Source organism: Arvicola amphibius, chromosome X, assembly GCF_903992535.2.
Source record: "Arvicola amphibius chromosome X, mArvAmp1.2, whole genome shotgun sequence".
Classification (NCBI taxonomy): domain Eukaryota; kingdom Metazoa; phylum Chordata; class Mammalia; order Rodentia; family Cricetidae; genus Arvicola; species Arvicola amphibius.
Window position 1 is genome coordinate 107249071 of NC_052065.1, and position 19492 is coordinate 107268562.

General features: G+C 38.9%; 1 protein-coding gene across 2 annotated transcripts in view; it reads right to left on the reverse strand.

Annotated features, from left to right (window-relative positions):
• The window catches only part of Gria3 (glutamate ionotropic receptor AMPA type subunit 3), a 263616-nt gene that overhangs the window by 76697 nt on the left and 167427 nt on the right, over positions 1–19492 (reverse strand). The gene's annotated exons all lie outside the window — the stretch shown is intronic.

Sequence of the window (19492 nt, forward strand, 5' to 3'; positions counted from 1 at the left end):
TTCACTTACCTGTATTTTCAGTCTTCCTACATAGTTATATTTAATGCCATATGACTAGAGAATGCTGAAGACATTTGACCATTAAGAAGTACTATAAAAACCTCTTTCTTCACCTTAACATGCCGAATATGGCAGAGTGTTTCAGATTCTTGTGATGAATATTTAGACATTTGTGATTCACAGAAATACCAGTGAGTGAAGCTGACAGCTTGCTTGTATATGATGACATAAACCCCAGGGTGCGTCTCACATGAATCCATAAATGAGTCTTGACATCTGTATAGCATCCACCATTTGCTCCATAGCTTGCTCTGGTTACCATCTGGTGTCTTTGTCACCTAAGTTCTTCAAAGTACTTTCCCCAGGGTTCACACCTAAGCCTTTCCACATGGGCACTTCCAACTCCATTGGGTATTGCTGTCTTCTGGGATACCTTATCCAGGAACTGCTGCTACCTCTATTGGAGACGAGTCTCCTGTGCTTTGTTGCTCATGTGTTAGAATCATTAATGAATGGATACTAGCTTTCTATATTTATCAGTGGGAGTGAGATGGAGGAAATCTCGGAGGAGTTGGGGGGGAAGGAAACCATAAGAAGAATATAGTGTATGGAAAAAAACTATTTTCAGCAAAAGAACAAAAAAACGTGCTTATAGGCAGCAGACTTCTGTGACTGTAAGAAGGCAAAAGGTACTAGCAGCTGGGAATTTCCTTTGTATTTCAAATACAGGAGTTGGCTAATTCTGAGTTTTCCTCCAACATGGCTATTACAAGAATTTACATTTAGAGATAATGTACCTTATTGCTCTTGCATTAAAAAAGAAAACAAGAAAAATAAATTAGTAAAGGAAGTGTATTTATTTTTCAGTTGGGAAAATTTTGGGATGTGCTTATGGCAGTTTCACTGCTTATAAAAATCAAGAGACCAAAATTTGGAGAATATATTGATTTTAAGAGGTAGTTAAATGAGAAAAGGAAGGAGAGGGAGAAGGTAGAAATGAGGTAAATACAGTACTCAAGTATGAAATTCTTTTAGAAAAATAAAAATTTTAACTTCAGATTACCTTCCGATTTGTGTGTGCGCATGTGTTCATGTGTTTATGTGTTTAAGTCTATGAATGTACATGTAACATATGGGTGCACATATGTGAGGAGACCAGTGGTCAGTGGTGACTCTTTTCCTAAATTACTGTCCACTGTTTTCCTCCCTAAACCTGGAGCTCATTGATTAGCTGGGTTGGCTGCCAATTAGCTCCAGGGATTCTCCTGTCGTTTTCAGTTCCCCTGTTCCCACACTTGGATAACATGCATGAACCACCATGTTCACCTTTTGTACTTGAGTTTTAGGGACTTGAATTCAGATCCTTATGTAGAACTTTTTCTAACTGAGCAGTCTTCTAGCCCAACCTCACTTCTAAGATTTTTTGTGTAGGAAATTTCAAATATATAGAAATTTTGAAAGTAATATTGCAGTGACCCTTATAGTCAATATTCATTTTTACTACTTATATTCTCTTACCCACAAATCAATTCCATTTTTGGAATATATTTCAAACAAAATAAATATTAAGTGCAGCTATTGGTATCCTTTACCCCCAAAGATTTAATACATATGCCAATAGCTAGAATTTCATGTTTGTTTTTAAAGATTTATTATTTATTATGTATACAGTGTTCTGTCTGTCTATGCTTGCTGGCCAGAAGAGGGCACCATTACAGATGGCTGTGAGCCACCATGTGGTTGCTGGGAATTGAACTCAGGACCTCTGGAAGAGCAGTCAGTGCTCTTAACCTCTGAGCCATGAATTTCATGTTTTTATATTTATTTTTATCCCTTCCATTTTGTATTTGTGGTATAAGTATGTGTTCATGTAGGTGTGTCCTTGTGTATATACAAGTAGATGTGCCCACATGTGCATGTCTTCTTTCCAGCCTCCTTTTTACCTTTTGAGATAAAATTTATATTTAATGAAACATACAAATCATAAAAGTACATTCGATGTGTTTTGATAAATGTGTATATCTGTATTACCCATATTATAAATTCTTTTATTTTCTCTTTGCATTTTCAAACATATTCTTTGAAGTGTGATAATCACAAAGAGGTATGTGCATATCTTTAAGTGCTGAGCCCCAAATATAACCAGTACTCAGAAATGCCCCATGTGTCTCTCCTCAATCACCAACCCTGACTTTACTTTCTTAATTTCAGAGTTCTTTAAAATGACTCTGAAAATGGTCCTAGAAAATATTTTAGTGAGGCACTGTCTCAGAAATTAGTATCCCCATCATCTTCCATTTCTTGTGAGATATGAATTTAAGGAGATTGGAGAAGGAGCCAATTAGTTTGGTTTGCATATTAAGAATCACTCCTCCTTTCTAATAACCACGAGGCATTTTAAAGATAATATTAAGTTGTTATGATGAGTTTTATCCTAAAGGAACCTTTCATGAGAGATACTAAGGCATTATTTCCTCCAATTTGCTAACCCCTGCACTAAAGTCACTAGAGAAACAAGCTTGTGTATAAAACCTAGCAGAGGCTATCATTACTATGAAAGTCAATTACTCAACTTTCTACTCCCCAAATAAAGAAAAATAGAAAACAGAGAATATTATCTTAATTAATAGTTTTAATTTTACCAAGTGAAAGCATATTGGGCAGTATCAGATACTGCACAAGAAGGCTAATTGCCTATTTGCATGCTATTATGGGTAAAGGGTAAGTGCTTTTGTTAGATTTCTTCTTTAGGTAGGTGAACTACACTCTTCACAATGGGCAAATTGGGATAAGGCTCTTAAAATCTCTCTCAAAAGATACATCAACTAATCAATGAACACATGGATGACAAAAAGTTTCAATAGAAGGGTGGTGGAGGAAGGGACAGCCACAAAAGAAGGTTTTGGTGACTCCTGCTCTGCCTTCTATATTTGTTCTACTTTTAGAAGACCTGTTTCATTTTCTAGTTTTCTATAACTTACTAGAGTCTGTTGTTGTGTACAACAATAGTTGACAAAGTTATAAATTGAGGCCCCAAACTACCCACAGTTAGTTAAATAACTATGATAACAAATCTGACTATCAGGCATACAGTAGGTAGACTAAAGCCTGAGCAGAATACAGAGGAGCAGAAACAAGTACAGATTTAAAGGCAACACCACTAGACTCATATCTTCCAAATTTTAAGACACTATGCATTGTCATAGTTTGTGCTTAGATATTAGTCATTGAGTTGGACACACACAGCTCTTTATAGTGATGTACTGAAGTCGTGTATTCCTGAGATCAGATTAAAGACACTAAACAGAACAGGATACCCTCAAACACATAGAATGAACGAAAAGTGGAATCAAATGAGGCTTGCAGGGAGGGTCATGGTAAGATAATGAAGTTGGAGAAAGGAAGTCGACTGGCAACTAACTCACTTTGTCCACCCATCTGATTAAGACACTGGGTATTGTGATTGTTTATAACTATTCAAAATTCACTTCTTGCTTGTTTGCCAGAGACTTTGAGGATGATTTTGAGGCCAAGTCTATCTAAAGAGTGTATAAACATAACACTATAGAAGAAACCTTCAAAACTTTGGATGATAAAAAGAAAAAAAAAGATGAAAGTCACTTAAAACATGACGTTTCGGGCTACACATTCTGGATAAGGGGAGGGGATGGCTGAGTCCTGATCCACAGTTCATCTACTTTATCAGCACTGTAACTTGTCTAAAGTTCTTACCGAGTTTATATTTAAGAGTTGGTAGTAAGTTGAGAATAATGAGACCATACATTTCTAAAATTTCTGCAAGTGTGAAAATCAACATTGACTTCTTGGACAGGGAAGAGAAAATAAAGGGAGGTGTGTCAGTGGCTGAACAAGAGAGGCTCGGACAGAGGTGCTGAACAAATTGCAGGATTCAGCTAGATCCTGGACTGACTTCATTCGGATTCAATTTAGCAGAGCAGTCCCTGCTTTCCTTTACACACTGCTAGCTTATATTGTGTGATACTGTCGTCTCTGAGGACTGAATCAGGCCTGATTTCACCACGTATTTACCAATGACTTTGATAGAAGAGAGATGACTATGAATCATCTAACAATCATGAGACAGTGGAGGAAAAGACAGACTCTACTTCTTTTAGAATTGAGGATCTCAGTTAAGGGCACGAGATGTGTAGAAGGAAGCGGTGGGGCTGCGTCCTGCCACCCGGCGGCCAGCTAGCTTTACACCCGGAAATAATTACACGGAAACTGTATTCTTTTAAAACACTGCCTGGCCCATAGTTTTAGCCTCTTATTGGCTAATTCTCACATCTTCCTTTAACCTATATTTAGTAATCTGTGTAGCACCACGGGAGGTGTGGCTTACCAGGAGAGATCTTAATCTGTGTCCATCTTGGAGAGGAGAAGCATGGAGACTCACTATGGCGAATGCCTGAAGTGTCTCCCCAACTCTGCTTCCTTGTTCCCACAATTCTGTTCTGTCTACTCTGTCTACCTAATTTTCTGTCTCTTAAAGGGCCAAGGCAATATCTTTATTAATAATGAAAGTAACACATAGACACTCCTCCATCAGAGATGTCCAGCTTCTGAAACTCAGTGAACAACATTCAACATAGTCAGGGAAATATCTATTTCTGTATTATTTTATTACATAATTTTCATCATGTAAGACATTCACTGCCATTGGGCTGTAAGCTTGGTGCTAATCTTTAAAAGCAATATAAGGACAGTAATGAAAGGCAGGAGCCCAGATAGCAACAAGAATATGTGAGTAGGACAATGGATGAGTGTTAGAGGCAGGACACAGTGGCAGGATCAGGGAAGTTAGGAGAAATAGTCTGATGTGGAGACAGGCGTTGGATGGTCGTAGCTCACAGTTTGCTGTTATTTCATCATTTAAAGGGATTTCACTGCTTGAACTTGTCAGCCAGACCTCATAGTAAAAGGTAAGTATATTGAAAGGGACTCCCTCCTAAATCTTTGGTAAGATACTAATTTCATAGAGATGATAGCAAATTCCATATGAAAAAAATAGGCAAATAAAAATGGAAAATATCAATGAAAAATAGTGAACTTATAATTGATATTTAAGAGACAAAGGTGGTCTGTTTATGGCTTACTAGTTACCATTTTAACACATACTCAAAGATGTTTATTTTTAACATCTTTTTTTTTACATAATACTAGAATGAATTGCTGATATTTGCAGTTAAAAATCCCAAGTAACAAAGAGACTTCATTGTCTGGAGAACTTTAGCAAAGAAGACATGCTAAAAGAGGTGACCCAAAATTATCTACATGGGAAGAGAGTGAATGGAAAGACCAAGGGAAAGATGAGTTTCCCTTCTACGTGGTTCAAACTGTACTGTGCTTCTGATCCTATCTCTAGATTACATTTTGATATGTGTAAATACAGTCTATAGATACAGAAATATATTCTTTGAAGAACTTGTACATAGACATTAATATAAGGGAGCTTACTGACAAATATCTAAGGTATAGGAAGAGGAAGACGTGGGTGGTTGTCACAAGGGGGGAATATTGGGGATTAATGTTTTAGTTAAAGGCAGGTATGAAGAAGTTTCCTTCCTGCTTTGCCTCTTTTGACAACATGTTCAGGTCTTTTGAATATCCATAGGTAGTGTAAAAAGAGGTTCTCTTCTTGTGCTGACAAGAATATTTGGCTAAAATTTACTGGGACCAGTGTGTTTTCTTTAAAAAGAAATAGAACAAAAACTTGCACTGATTCCACGGGAAGCAGAAGGAAAAGCGAAAGTGGGGGATACTGAAAAGGACAAAGGAGGGTTAGACAACAGTGTTGGCTGCTGGGGAGGACCCGGCGGACGCGAGGTCCACCCCAGGTCATCGGACATGGTTCAAAACCTTTCTCCTCACACTCATTATATTCCATGTCAGGGCATTTCCACACACTCTGGATAAGTTTCAGTTCTTGAGATGACCACATATAGGCCCAGAAGAGGGAGGGAATATGTGCTGAGTTGACTGAAAAGGCCATAAATAAAATAATACAGCAGAAACCTCCACACCACACCTGGAAGGTGAAATGCGAAACTAGGTGTGTGAAGGTTATTGGCAGAGACAAGAGTGTCAGGAGGTAACGGTAAGTAAGGCTAGGAACTGGGCAATTATTGCTGGGTTTTCTGTTTCTTTTCGAACATGGCCCAAATCTGGGTACCTTTCCATCTGTCTGCTAGATTTTATGGGTGGCCTGCACAAATACAACCTGTAGGTGCAGAAAACTTAGATGGGCAACTTTGGCAAAGAGGTCATAACAATTTATATTCATACTATAAGGATTTTTTTTAAGGCAAGGTTTATTCTAAGGAGTAGAATAATCAAAGCAGAATCACTTTCTATATGTGCTGCAGCTGACTGGGTCTTGCTGCACTTGTCTTTTGATCAAATCAGCTGGAGTCACTAATTTGCTTGCTCACAGATCTGTCCCGAGTTTGATTTCTCCTGATCGTCTAAAGAAGTGGGATGCCGGGCGGTGGTGGCGCACGCCTTTAATCCCAGCACTCGGGAGGCAGAGGCAGGCGGATCTCTGTGAGTTCGAGACCAGCCTGGTCTACAAGAGCTAGTTCCAGGACAGGCTCTAAAGCTGCAGAGAAACCCTGTCTCGAAAAACCAAAAAAAAAAAAAAAAAAAAAAAAAGAAGTGGGACTATTTTCCCAGTCCCACTGAAATTTCTATAAAAATAATGTAACATAAGTGATAGCAATAATCAGCAGCAAAACAGGAGACACCAGTATATGAAGGCCATGGATAGAATAAAAGAAGGTGAGAGGGTGGTGCTGACTGCTTGCCTTCCAACACGATTCAAAACATACTGTCATTTCTGGTATATGTTGCTGCATTCTGTAGCTTAAACGAGTAAACACAATCCACAGTGTGGGAAACAGAGATAGGTGTCTCCTAACAACTTCATTAAGGACAATGATATGGCACTAATAACCACACTACATCCCAAGATTGTAGTAAAGAATGGGGGTATGTCCAAAGGGGTCTGACTGCTTTTGTATGGTGGAAGATGCTGCAGGTCCTTGATCTTCCTATGCCTCCTATCATCAAAACTTTTCAAGACATTTCACTTTTTCTTCAGTTGTAGATTTTATTTTGTGAGCTGGACACTTGAGAACACGTGAGAATACTGAGTTCAAGTCTCACTTAAACCTCAGAAAGCAATGACACCGTGTAAATATCCACTGAGCACCTAAAGTATGTAAAGGAACATACAGGTTAAAGTTAGTAACAGAAGTTAAGGCTCATGTCTCCGAGGAAGAGTTTACTGACTGCTTGATCCTACTCACTTAAAATTTCACCGTGTTTAAGGCATCTCCTTTATTATAATGTTTAACTGGATTTTTCTTGTGGAGTTGCCAACACACCAATTTCAAGTTTGTATATAAATATCTTAGCTTGGGTTACTATTGCTCGGAAGAGACACCATGAGCAAGGAAACTCACATAAGAGAAAGTATTTAACTGCGGGTTTGCTTGTAGTTTCAGAAGTTTAGTCTGTTATCATCATGGCAGAGAACATGACAGCAGACAGATATGGTGCTGGCGAAGTAACTAAGAGTTTCATCCTAATATGTAGACCAAGAGAAAGGCAGGACTTGACATGGACTTTGGAAACACACTTCTTCTAAGGCTACATACAGCTCTTAATCTTTTTAAAATACTTCCATTCCCCGATGACTAAGCATTTAAACATGAACCCATGGTAGCTATTATTACTCAAACCAACACAAATGTCAAATATCTCTACAAACTTGTGTAAAACATATTACATGATAAAAATGGCTACCAGACAGCTGAAAAAGGTAAATTAATAAAAGGGTAAAGAGAAATGAGGCAAAGAAGAAAGCAAGGGACAGTAGCTGGTTGAAGGGAGATCTGCCCAATTTGGAGCTCTCCATCTGTCCCTATCATCTGAGAATAAGTTTCGATTCCTTTCAAAAATCCTCAGCTAGAGCTTCAGGCAAAAACAGACACTCTCTAGTGCATTTTGCAGATGGTGGCCTGCTTCCTCCCAAAGCCTCAGCAAAGCACTACTTCAACCGAGTTTACAGACAAGAATTCAGTTTGTGTGCAATTATATGAACAAATGGGCTAGCAGTATGCAGTATGATACTGTTAGGATGCTGCGGAGCTGCAGCGAGCCGTGATTCCCACTTAGGTACTACATTAAGAGTCAACAAGCAGAACCTTCAGTGGACTGTGGAGCCAAGCTATAGTGCTCAGTGAGGTAGGCATGTGAAAGTGCTTTTCCTCCCTGTCCCCGTTTCTCTCTGTCTTTGTACCTCTTCTCTCCCCCTCAAAGTCTTTCTCTGTTGCCCATGATGGCTTTGAACTCACAATCAACCTGAATCAGGGGTTATAACGTCCTTCCCGCTGCCATGCCTTTGATTGAGATGCAGTTTTGATTTAGCGCTACGTAAAGGAGCATCCGGACACCCAGAAGGGGCAGTTATGGGGTACATGGTAGTTTTATTTTTAGAGATTTTTTTGAGGAAATTTTCTATCACACACCAAAATGACCATGCTAATTTTATATTCCCACTAACCATGTATAAGAATTATCCTTTTTCTACATCTTCATTAGCATTTTTAATTAGTGACAAAATGATTAAGAAAGCTCTAGATCAGGTTTTGCTGTATCCTCTACCAAACACTGTGTTCCTTTTACCTTTGTCTTTCCTTTGCTCTTTCTCTAATGATTTCTTGGGCTGGTGTACATTTTGATGACTGTTTGTGGACTTTTGTCTTCCTTATTATCACATTCCCTTCTGTACAATAAGTACATTTGTACACGTACTCTACAATGTCATTGCTAAGTTACTTCAAGATCCCAAGGTCCCCGTTGTACTAAGTGGAATTTCTGTTAAGCCCATTTTATTATTTCATGGGGATTTTAACAATTACAACTCATGATTAGATACTCAATTACTTCTGTGGGCTTATACTAAACATCAAAATCAGTGCTACTTGCTTAATTGCCACAGTGGTATCTTTTCTTTTGGTTGTCTTAGTGAACTTTGCACAGGGAAATGATTAGAAGCTAAAGCTATGAGGGAATATATATATATATATATATATATATATATATATATATATATATATATATATATATATATAGAGAGAGAGAGAGAGAGAGAGAGAGGAATCCTCCTGCTCATATTTAGGGTGAGTTAAAATTTTCTAGGTATTAAATATCAGTGCATCTGTCTATTTGTCTCTGCAATGAAGATATTCATTTAGATTTGAAAGTTATGCTAGATTTCATCAACGATGTTACCTGTCTAGCAAGCACACTGCATCTTTCTAATCCAGAGCATTTTTGCTCTTATCTGAGTTCAGCTGTGAGAGTCATGACTTTGTGCTTAAAAGTTTATTCTAGGTCCTGTAAACAGTCCTTGGTTAATTGTCTAGGCCCATTATTTACAAATTTGGTGTTTGAACAGTTGGCATTCAACACAGTCTGTCCCTAATTTGATGACTCAAACTTCAAAAGTTTCAGATGACTTTGGTATTATCCAATGTCCATTGATTTACATGTAAGCAAATCATTTTCCTTCAGGTATTGTAGATAGCTCAGACATGGAAATAACTCATTTGGGGCTTACTTTTAGAGTATTTGTTTTCAATATATTATACAAGGATTTATTGCATATAGAATTGTCCTTACGGTGCATCTTGTACTTTGAGGAAAACAAGCACAAGGTAAGTTAGGTGACTTTTACTAAGTTGATGGTCGATCATGGGTGAGAAATGGAAAGTATCCTGCTGGAGGGAGAAGAAAAGCCATAGAATGTGGGCTTGGAAGGCTGCCAGGGAAACGAACACTCTGTCTTGTCATTTGCATGAAGGCTGGCTCTGTCTTTAGTGCTATTTGAATTGGTCATCTGCATGATGCTTCAACACAGAAGTGCAAAGTAATTGTGGTGGCTTAAGTTACCAGGTTCCTAATGAAAGACACAAGTCTTTTTCTGGAGAGCAGATTCATCCTCCAGCAGGGTGGGTGTGGGGTTAATTCAAAGAGTGAAAGATTGCACCATTCCAATTAGCACTTGATTACAGGTTACTTGAATTGTTTACTAGCTGCTTTATCCTCTAACTCAATCACCAAATATACTCTGAAGTCTTCTAAGTGGTTAGAATGGTGAGCTATAACATGCTTGGTCACCACCCCAATGGGACTTCAGTTCTACTTGGAGCTATTTATAAGGAGAAAAAAGTGCCTGTGACTTTATAACTGCTACTGGTGTGGAAATAGCCTCTGATATCGTTTATTTTATTGTTAACAGCTTTACTGAGGTGTGATTTATTTATTGTAAAATTCATCCACTTGTCTCCGATGACTTTCAAGGCATAAACCAGGTCATGCCCCTCCCCGGCATGAAACGTATCAGTGACTTTCCACTGCTCTTTAACCTGCCTAGAGAAGCCTTGCTTTGGTCGGGATAAAATTGCATTTTGACAATTCAGGGAAAACATGGTGATTCGAATCTTGGCATGCAATGTTCGGTTTAGATGTATTTTTTTCCTGATTTGTCAGGTAAACGGACCTTTCTCATCCTTTAGAGCATCTCTTTGACGTCACAGTTCTGCAAAATTTTCTGCCTACAGTACATGCAGTACTTTTCTTACATTGTGCCTTCTCTTCATTCTTTGTCTCGCTCCAGACCAGATAACACAGCTAGCCATGACTGTTCTCATCAATTTAATTCTAAGTTTCTTGAGGACATGATGTTCTGTCTTCTTTGTAGTGGGGTGAATGCAATTTGGGGCACACACACAATCTTAGGAACTGGAGAGTTGCCTCAGTGTTAGATTCTTCTCATCCAGCCTGATGATGCAAATTCAATACCTGGAACCCACGTAGGAGGAGGAGAGAACCAACTCCCTCAAGTTGTCCTCTGGCCTCCATATGTGTGTTCTTCCTACCCAACTCCTATACACTAAAAATGAAATAAAAATAAAAAGAGACTGTGTATACTTTTAGGGCACTACTATTCCAAACGTATGTTGACTGGAGCTGGTTCATTTACTGTTGAATGCTGCCAGCCAGATGATAGGAGAGAGGAAACAGTAATTACCATCAATCTTTGTAGTTGCTTGACTTGGCTTATGTTTACTGAACATGATACTAAAATATTAGAGTTATATTTGATGTGTCTGCATTTGATTATTTCACTTTTAAGTAATTTATTTTTGTTGTACTCTATTGGGCTATGAAGATTTACGGATAAATGGGTTCATCTTTATAAGTAGTTAAGAAGCTCTCTTTTAAAAACAGATGTCCTGAAGCATTTGATCTTTGACATAAGAAGAAAATGGATAAAAGCTATAAAGCAAGCAAAAGGGGAGAAAGAATAAGAACTGGTGGAGTAACTGACTCTACTCAATACTTAACATATACAATAAATTGCTGTTTACAATCTCCGGTTCTTCAGGAAAAGGTAGACTTTGCTAAGTAAATAGACTTGGTTCTGCTCACCCAAAGGTGAGCTCTGAAGAAATCATGCGTTGATATCTAAAGAGCTGAATGTTCCATATAGTGTAGGTGGAGGCATGGGATTTGGAAAGAAAGAGAGGAAGAGAAGAAAAGAGCTAACATTAAAACATCAGTAAAATATATTATGGATGATACTGTGGCCAGAAAAAAGGGAAAACCCTATTGGCAAAGGAGCTAATAACTGGTTTCTAGTTTCTCTTACTAACATTTTCCATTTACAAGCAAGTTTGTTTGTAAATGACCGAGGGACTACAGTCTAAATATAGCCAGTTTCTACCTGATGATGGTCCAAGTTAACATTTTTTTTTGCTTTTGAATTGTGAGAAACTGTTATGCACTGTACAAACTAACTATATTTTAAGTTTGGATATATTTTGTGGCTAGTGGTGTGACCCTGGGTAGGGATAGTGTGCAAAGACAGACTGAGTTGCTCCTACTCAGTCATGTAGCTGCCAGAGTCACTGACAATGCTTTGCAGTGTCCTATGTTGCTCAGCTATGAAATTCAGTAGCTTAGGCAACTAAACACATTCTCAAGTTATGGTATTTTCAACCTATGATATAACCTCATCAAATCAAGGAACACCTGTGTATAAATCTACCATGTAGCCCTATTTTAGAGAAAGCACTGAGAAGTTTGGGAGAGAAGATATAATTCTACCAACTCATCTTGTATAAAATTAACTAGGTAGCTGAACTTTTGTTATAAATTTCAGGCAGGAAGGAGGAAAGAGATGGAGATGCAGAGAGACATAGGGAAGCATTTTGCAGGAAGAGGAATGAGTAGCTAAAGTAGTCTACATTAAGTTGGCTAATGCTTGTTGCCCTTAACAACATGATAAGAGTTTAGATTTCAGACAAATCCCCATTCTTCTGTCTCTTGGCATTTTTCTGTATTTTATCTCTGTTCTAAGAAGAAACTGAATCTGGAGCTACCAGAGAGACTGTATACCCAGGGGAGGTGGCTGTGTTTCCTGGCATTTGGGACCAGTGGCAGCTCCCCCACACCCCCAAGCCTACCTCCCTTGCTTACAAAACTAGGCTCCAACCCAGTGACCTCTGTGTTTACATGCCATCTGCTAAGAAGATCACAACATGCGGCTTTGAGCATTTGAATTTTTATATAGAACATTACAATTGGGAGAACAAAGGAAGGGGAAGCAGAGAACAGAACAGGAAGACCTGAAAGGGGAAGGGAGCAGAAGGGATGAATTGGTATTGGCAAGTCCAGAAGCATGACTCAATCTCATTTGCTTTCTCTTGAGACAGAGCAGGTTCTTTTCTGGTTTAGATTCACCCCCAAGATTTGGTAAGCACAGCAGTCATTTCTTCAAGCCTAGGTGGCTCCTGAGTGTACTTTTGCATTCTACTTTATGAGTGACTATTTTTGTCTTAGTAAAATTTTAAAAAATGGTATCATCTGATATCTTTCTCCCTACTTCTCCTAACATGCTCTTATGTGAGTGGGGGAGATAGATGTATAGAAAAAAGACGACAAGAGGGAAAGGGGAGGAGGGAGCTATAGAAGAGAAGAGCAAGAGACCAAGAGTGGTTGAGCAAGATGGGTTAGAGAGTGGATGTGGCAGGACACAATATGCCGTTTAGATACATTTCAATTTTGGACAGTTTTAAAACTCAGGTTCACAATGCTTTCCTTGTTTTAGTTTTGTGTGTTACTTTTTGAATCAGCATTTCATTTTAAGGATCCTATCCCATCCACCTCCTAAGTGCTCAGTCTACATGACCGTCATACCATGCTCAGCTTTCTGTCCTTGTCTATAGAGCACTTTTGTCTTTGATCACTTCATTCTCATAAATCTATAGTGTGTGCTTCATGTTTTTATATCTCTGCATATATGTGGAGGTTAAAGGACAGCCCTTAGGAGTCTGTTTTCTTTATCACGTAAGCCCTGGGGATGGAACTTAGGTTATCAGGAGGCAAGCACCTCTACTGAGCCATTCCACTAGCCCATCCTTGCACAAACTCTTATGTGCCCTTTGTGAAGCTGACCTTTTGTCTTGCTGAGATACACAGGTGGATTGAGCAGGAAGCCCAAGTCACTTCACAAACAGATTGTATTCTTTCGGGCAAGCTGAAGTGGAGTCTCTTTTCTGAGTCCATTTCTTGATTTTAAAAATGATTTGAGAAGGTGGTAGGCAAGAAGTCTCTACTCATGAGATGTTTTAAGATCAAAGAAGGTCCAAGAAAATGGCAAGCACAGCAGGGAGGAGTCAAAGATACATTAACGTCTATCCCTTTTGTCCCCTGCACAATACGCTGCTTGATTGCCTGTCCTTGATATTCTCCACTGACAGCTGACATTACCTCCCTTCCCCTTGCAGGGAAGCTGTCCCCAATGCTGAGGAACTGTCAGGTCTTCTAAAGCAGTCCTTAAATGCTGCAGCGATGAATGTGCCCTGCTATGGCTAATGGTTTCCCCTGGGCACCTCAAGTGCTTGGATTATTTGGCCTGATTTCTGGGGTGTCCTGAACATCTGCTGTTGGACCGTTTCAGCATGGATCTAATTTGTCTTTTATCACTGGCTGGATTACGTTGATTAGTTCTTTGGATCCTCATCTCTGTTTAGAAGTTGGCTCAGGGCACTCACAGTCCTCTTGGCTTTTGCCCATCTGGACTGATTTCAATTCTTCAGCCTGCCTTAAGGAGAGTTGGCCTCTGATTCTGCTCCCCTACCTATGTGCGTAGCATCCATCCAGGTGCTGTGTTCATTCTCTCATTCACAGCCAACCTGGGTGACATCTAAGAAGGAAGAAATCCAGAGTCAGAAGTGACCTGGAGTGTTTTAGCATTTTGGTTTTAAATATGTCACCTTTACATTTCTCTACTAAAATCTGTGTCTAAGCCCAAATTTTTTACATTGTAAAGTTTGTAAGTAATATTTTTTACATTGACTATGCTTTTGAGATTTAAACAGCTATTTCTGCTTTGTTTTAAAAAATTGTGTCTGTGAAATCACACACTTGCTAGGATAGTTATTTTAAATATATATTTAATATAAATTCAAAACAAATAAGCCCTAAAGAGGTTTTGCCATATACAACTTGGCACAAGCTCATACAAATGATTTGTTCTGGGAAAGAGTAATCTGGTCTCCCTCTTCCATCTTGCAAACTGATAAATAGGTGCAGAGATATAGCTAGTTAAATAAAATTTTAGAATTTAAACTTGACACAGTTCAAAGGCCACTGCTATGGTTTGTGTCACACCATAGTACCTTCATCCTTTACATCAATCCCCAATCATTTTTTAATATAACACTTCATTACTTAATTAAATATTTTCATTTATTTTACATTCTGACTGTTGTTTCCCCTCCCTCCTCTCCTTCCACTCTCTGTCTCCTTCTACATTCCATCTATCCACAAAGGACAGGCATTCTATGAGCATCAATAAAGCATGGCACATCAAGTTGAAGCAGGGACCAGTCTCCTCTCCCTGCATCAAGGTTGAGCTAGGCAACCCAGCACAGGCTCTCAAAAAACAGTTCAAGTGCCAGGGACAGGTCCTGATCCCACTGCTAGAAGCTCACAAACAGACCAAACTACACAACTGTCACACACATGCAGAAGGCCTAGCTTGGTCCCATGCAGGCTTCCTAGCTTTCAGTCCAGAGACTGTGAGCCCCTATGAGCCTAGGTTAGTTGTTTCTCTGGGTTCCCTTGTGATGACCTTGATCCCTCCTCCCCCTCCCTCCTCCTCAACGGGACTCCCAGAGCTTGGCCCAGTGCTTGGCTGTGGATCTCTGCATCTGCTTCAGTCAGTTACTGGATGAAGGCTCTGTGATGACAATTAGGGTAGTCACCTATCTGATTACAGGAGAAGGCCAGTTCAGAAATAATCTACATTATTGTTAGGAGTCTTAGCTAGGGTCATCATTTTGGATTCCTGGGCGTTTCCCTGGGATCCGGTTTCTCCCTAACCCCAAAATGCCCCCGCCTCAAGACATCTTTTTTATTACTCTCTTCCTCCGTCCCACCCCACCCCCAGTTTACCCAGGAGACCATTTCTATTTCCTGTTCCATGTGTCCCTATTTTGGTCCTCTTTGTTAGATAGCCTCTCTGGGCGTGTGGATTGTAGCCTGATTATCCTTTACTTCACAGCTAATATCCACTTATGAGTGAGTACATACCATGTTTGTCTTTCTGGGTCTGGACTACCTCACTCAGAATGTCAATCCCTAATCTTAACCTATGATATTTTACATGTAATATCTGAGCTACCATTGTTGACATATATAAAAATATTAATCACAATACATGATATGCATGGCAATACAGTGTAAAAGGTCCTGACTTAGGACCCTGCCATATGGGAAAGAGTTGATGCCTAACTGATGGGTTGCATATATAATAGTTACCCCCAGGGACTAGAGTAGAGTAATAGCACTGTTATAGAGGATAAAACAATTAATTACAGAACAACCCCTTGCAAGAAAAGATACTACCAACGGATATGGAATTTGTAAGAGGCTTACTTGCTTTAGTGGAATGTCTACTTCTAGCCTGACCAGATCACATATCTGGCTTGTGTTCCTGGTATAATTCTTTGTTTCTCCCAGAGGTTTTAGCAAGAGAAGCTTTTCTCCAGCTTGTTTTCCACTTAGCATGTACATACTGACCTGTGGATGGCCTCTGTTGAAGCACTGATGAAATTCCCACCTTCTCCTTTTAGGACTTCCTCTAAGGAGGTTTATGTAAAAGGACATGGAGACCTTCAATAGATCTCTGGAGCTTAGGATCAAACAGGGCACTTGGAGCTATGGTGCAGGTGATTATACGAAGCTCAGGCGGGCTGAGTGTTCTTGAATTTGCATTTGTAGGAGAAAGGAGTTCTTCTGTGCTGTTGTAACACCAAGACTGACTAGAGTTTGTTCTCCAAGTATACACACATCCTCAATTTTCACCCAGCTGGCTCCTCTTGAAAGGCCAGATGGCTCATCTTGGAAGGAAACATCTTAGTTCCACTTCCTTTTTTTGACCATCCAAATGACTTCTAAATAGTATTACTTTACTCTCCAAGTGTATGTCATTGCTAGAGGTGTTTGAATTATTTTTATGTGCTTTAAAATTTCTGGAAACCGTGATAGTGAATATCTGTTTCATTATTATTATCAGAGATGAATAGCAGTTTCTCTGTCTATTGCTTAAATAATATAGAGTGCAGGGACTTATGGAAAGTACATGGCTGAGTTCAAATGAAAAGAAGGTCACTAGAGGAAAAAGTGGCAGCTCAAAGCACAATGAATGAGTTCATGTTTTCATGACTCACACTGACATGATACTACACATTACTTTCTTTTTGAAGGAACAGATTTTGCTTGTTCTTGTAGGAGGCATCTCCCTAAGGTCTCATTATCCTGAATAGTGTGCTCAGATTCAGCTCACCATTCATTTCTAGGACACTGTAGTAATCTTTTTTCCCACTGTTTCTCTGTGTCCCTTGCTCTCACTTTTCTTGCTCTTGGTTTGTTCTTTCTTTGTGTCTGTGTCTGTGTCTGTCTGTCTGTCTGTCTCTCTCTCTCTCTCTCTCTCTCTCTCTCTCTCTCTCTCTCTCTCTCAAACTCAAGCCTTTGTACTCTTGTGGATATTAGCTAAACACTGTAAAATGAAACTACATCCTTACTCAATGTACCCTCAACATGGTTTTGCTATGTAGTCTAGAATGGCCTTGAACTTGAAATCCTCTAGTTTGTACCTTCTAATTGCTGTGTACACCACCATGCTAGATAACAATTCTCTCTTGCTGTTCCATCACACTGTAGGCTATTTTTTTAGGGTGGGTGTCTGGTCTAGATCTCAATGTTGAAAGTAAAGCATATCTTAAAGATTGTTATTAGGCATAAGGAGGCCTAGCTGAAATTTTAGAATAGGAAGGGTCTCTTTAGGTCATCTTATACCAACTGAGACAATCACTTACATGAATGGGCTCAACTTGACTCAAGAAGTCCAGTGAGCTGATAGCCTCTAGCTTCAGGTGCCATCAGTATCGGCCTTCACTTTCAAGAGAAATACTTATTGATCAAAGTGAGGCTGAAATATCGTGTTATTTGCAATCTTTGCAAAGGACTTCATAATTGTTCTGATCAATACAGTACACCAAGAGGTACACCATAGTCTGTGGCTTTTCTTGATGGTTTTACCTCTTTTCCATTTTCAGTGATATCAGCTGTATAGTGTAGTCTCAGGCCTTCTCTTCCAACTACTGTATCTCTTGTTTTTCACAGGTATCACTCTCAAGAAAAAGCATGCTTTTCTAATCACGTTTTAGCATCAATTCCAAGGGTCTCACATGGGAGAAATCCTCTCTTCCCACCTCTACATCCACAGTAAGGAAACTGAAGTTTCTGTGGTTACTCAAGCAGACCAAGACATTCTAAATTCCAACTCAATATTCGTTCTCAAACTTCAGTCAACTATGCACGCCATGGCTATGGTTTGCAGACCTATGAAGAAACCACATTCTACTGTTGACTTGAACATAACCATTATTTCACTTTTGTTAAATCTGTTTTAGCTCCATGAGAGGCAATATCTGAACAACTTCGGTTTTATTGTCTGAATTATTTTCCAGTGTTTATTAAGGATACAAGTTTTCATTAAGGAAATACTGATGCACTGCCTAAAGTCACCCTATACACTGTCAGTAAACACACAAAACCCCACATAGTGAACACTATGTTGTATATCTAACTGCCTTGTGAAACACATAAGACTGAAGGAAAGACAAAATGAGAGGGATGAAGGTGGGAAAATGGAAGAAGGAAAACAGTCTGTTGGTTAGGAAGAAACTGAGAAACTTATCAAAACGTTCTCTGTAGCATCCATTAGTTCATGTCAAACCCTAGTCTAACCTTACTAATTCAAAACATTCCTTATCAATTGTCCTAACTCAAATTGCCTCCTAGATATGAACTAAGGATTGGAATTCTTTTCTCCTAAAACGATCAATTCATTTATCCTTGAATTAAATGGAAGTGCTCCGCTTTAAGCATCTTATTGAGATTGAAGAGCTACACTAAATCAGAAATTAGTAACATTTGGATGTTTTCTAAGAAAGAGGCTTGAGCAGCCTTTTCTTTTCTCATTTAAAAATATTTGTAAATAAAACAAGATATTCCTCTTAATTTAAGAACCCTAAGAGCACAATTACACCAATCATTTGCCATTGATACTATTCGTTTGGTTTAAGAGCTTTATAATGATCTCAATTTTGTTGTGCTGTTGAAACAAAGCTATGATTTGGACTCATGATAATTTAATAGATTCTTAGTAGTGTACTGATAATTTAGCATCCCCTTTTCATTCCATAGAGACAGTATTATATAGAATCTTAACCAAATAGTCATTTATAATGTATAAGCCATTTTGTTACCACTAAACAAGCTGTCCTTTCAGAATAAGAAGAAGCATGGGGTAATCTTAATGGAACACCAGCTTCACGACTTTTAAAGGCATGAGGTATTTGAATATACAGATCCAGACTGTGTTTTGTGTAAATAGAATAGTGCATCAGGTTGTATCTGATTTGAAAAGATTGATTAGTCTCTGACAGCACAAAGCAAGTGTTGGTGTGCATGTATACTTGGATTTATCAGGAGTGAACTTCATATTTAAAAGTGTTGACACCCAAATTGAATCTATGAATAGTGAGGAGCTATATTTGATTACTATTATCATTATTGTTATAATCTGTGGTTTTGTAGATTTGAACCGATGCCTGCTTCTTCCTAGGCATGCACTCTACTACTGAGCTGTTTCCTGGGTCTTGGAAAGTTTTTATTTTGAGACAGGACTGCACTATGTTTACCAGGATGACCTTGAAGTTTCTCAGCAGCACAGAAAAATTTTGAATTCTACCCATGCCCCAGCCTCCCCAGTAGCTGGGATTATAGGCCAGTGCCATCAGGCCCAACTCAAATTATCTTTTAAATA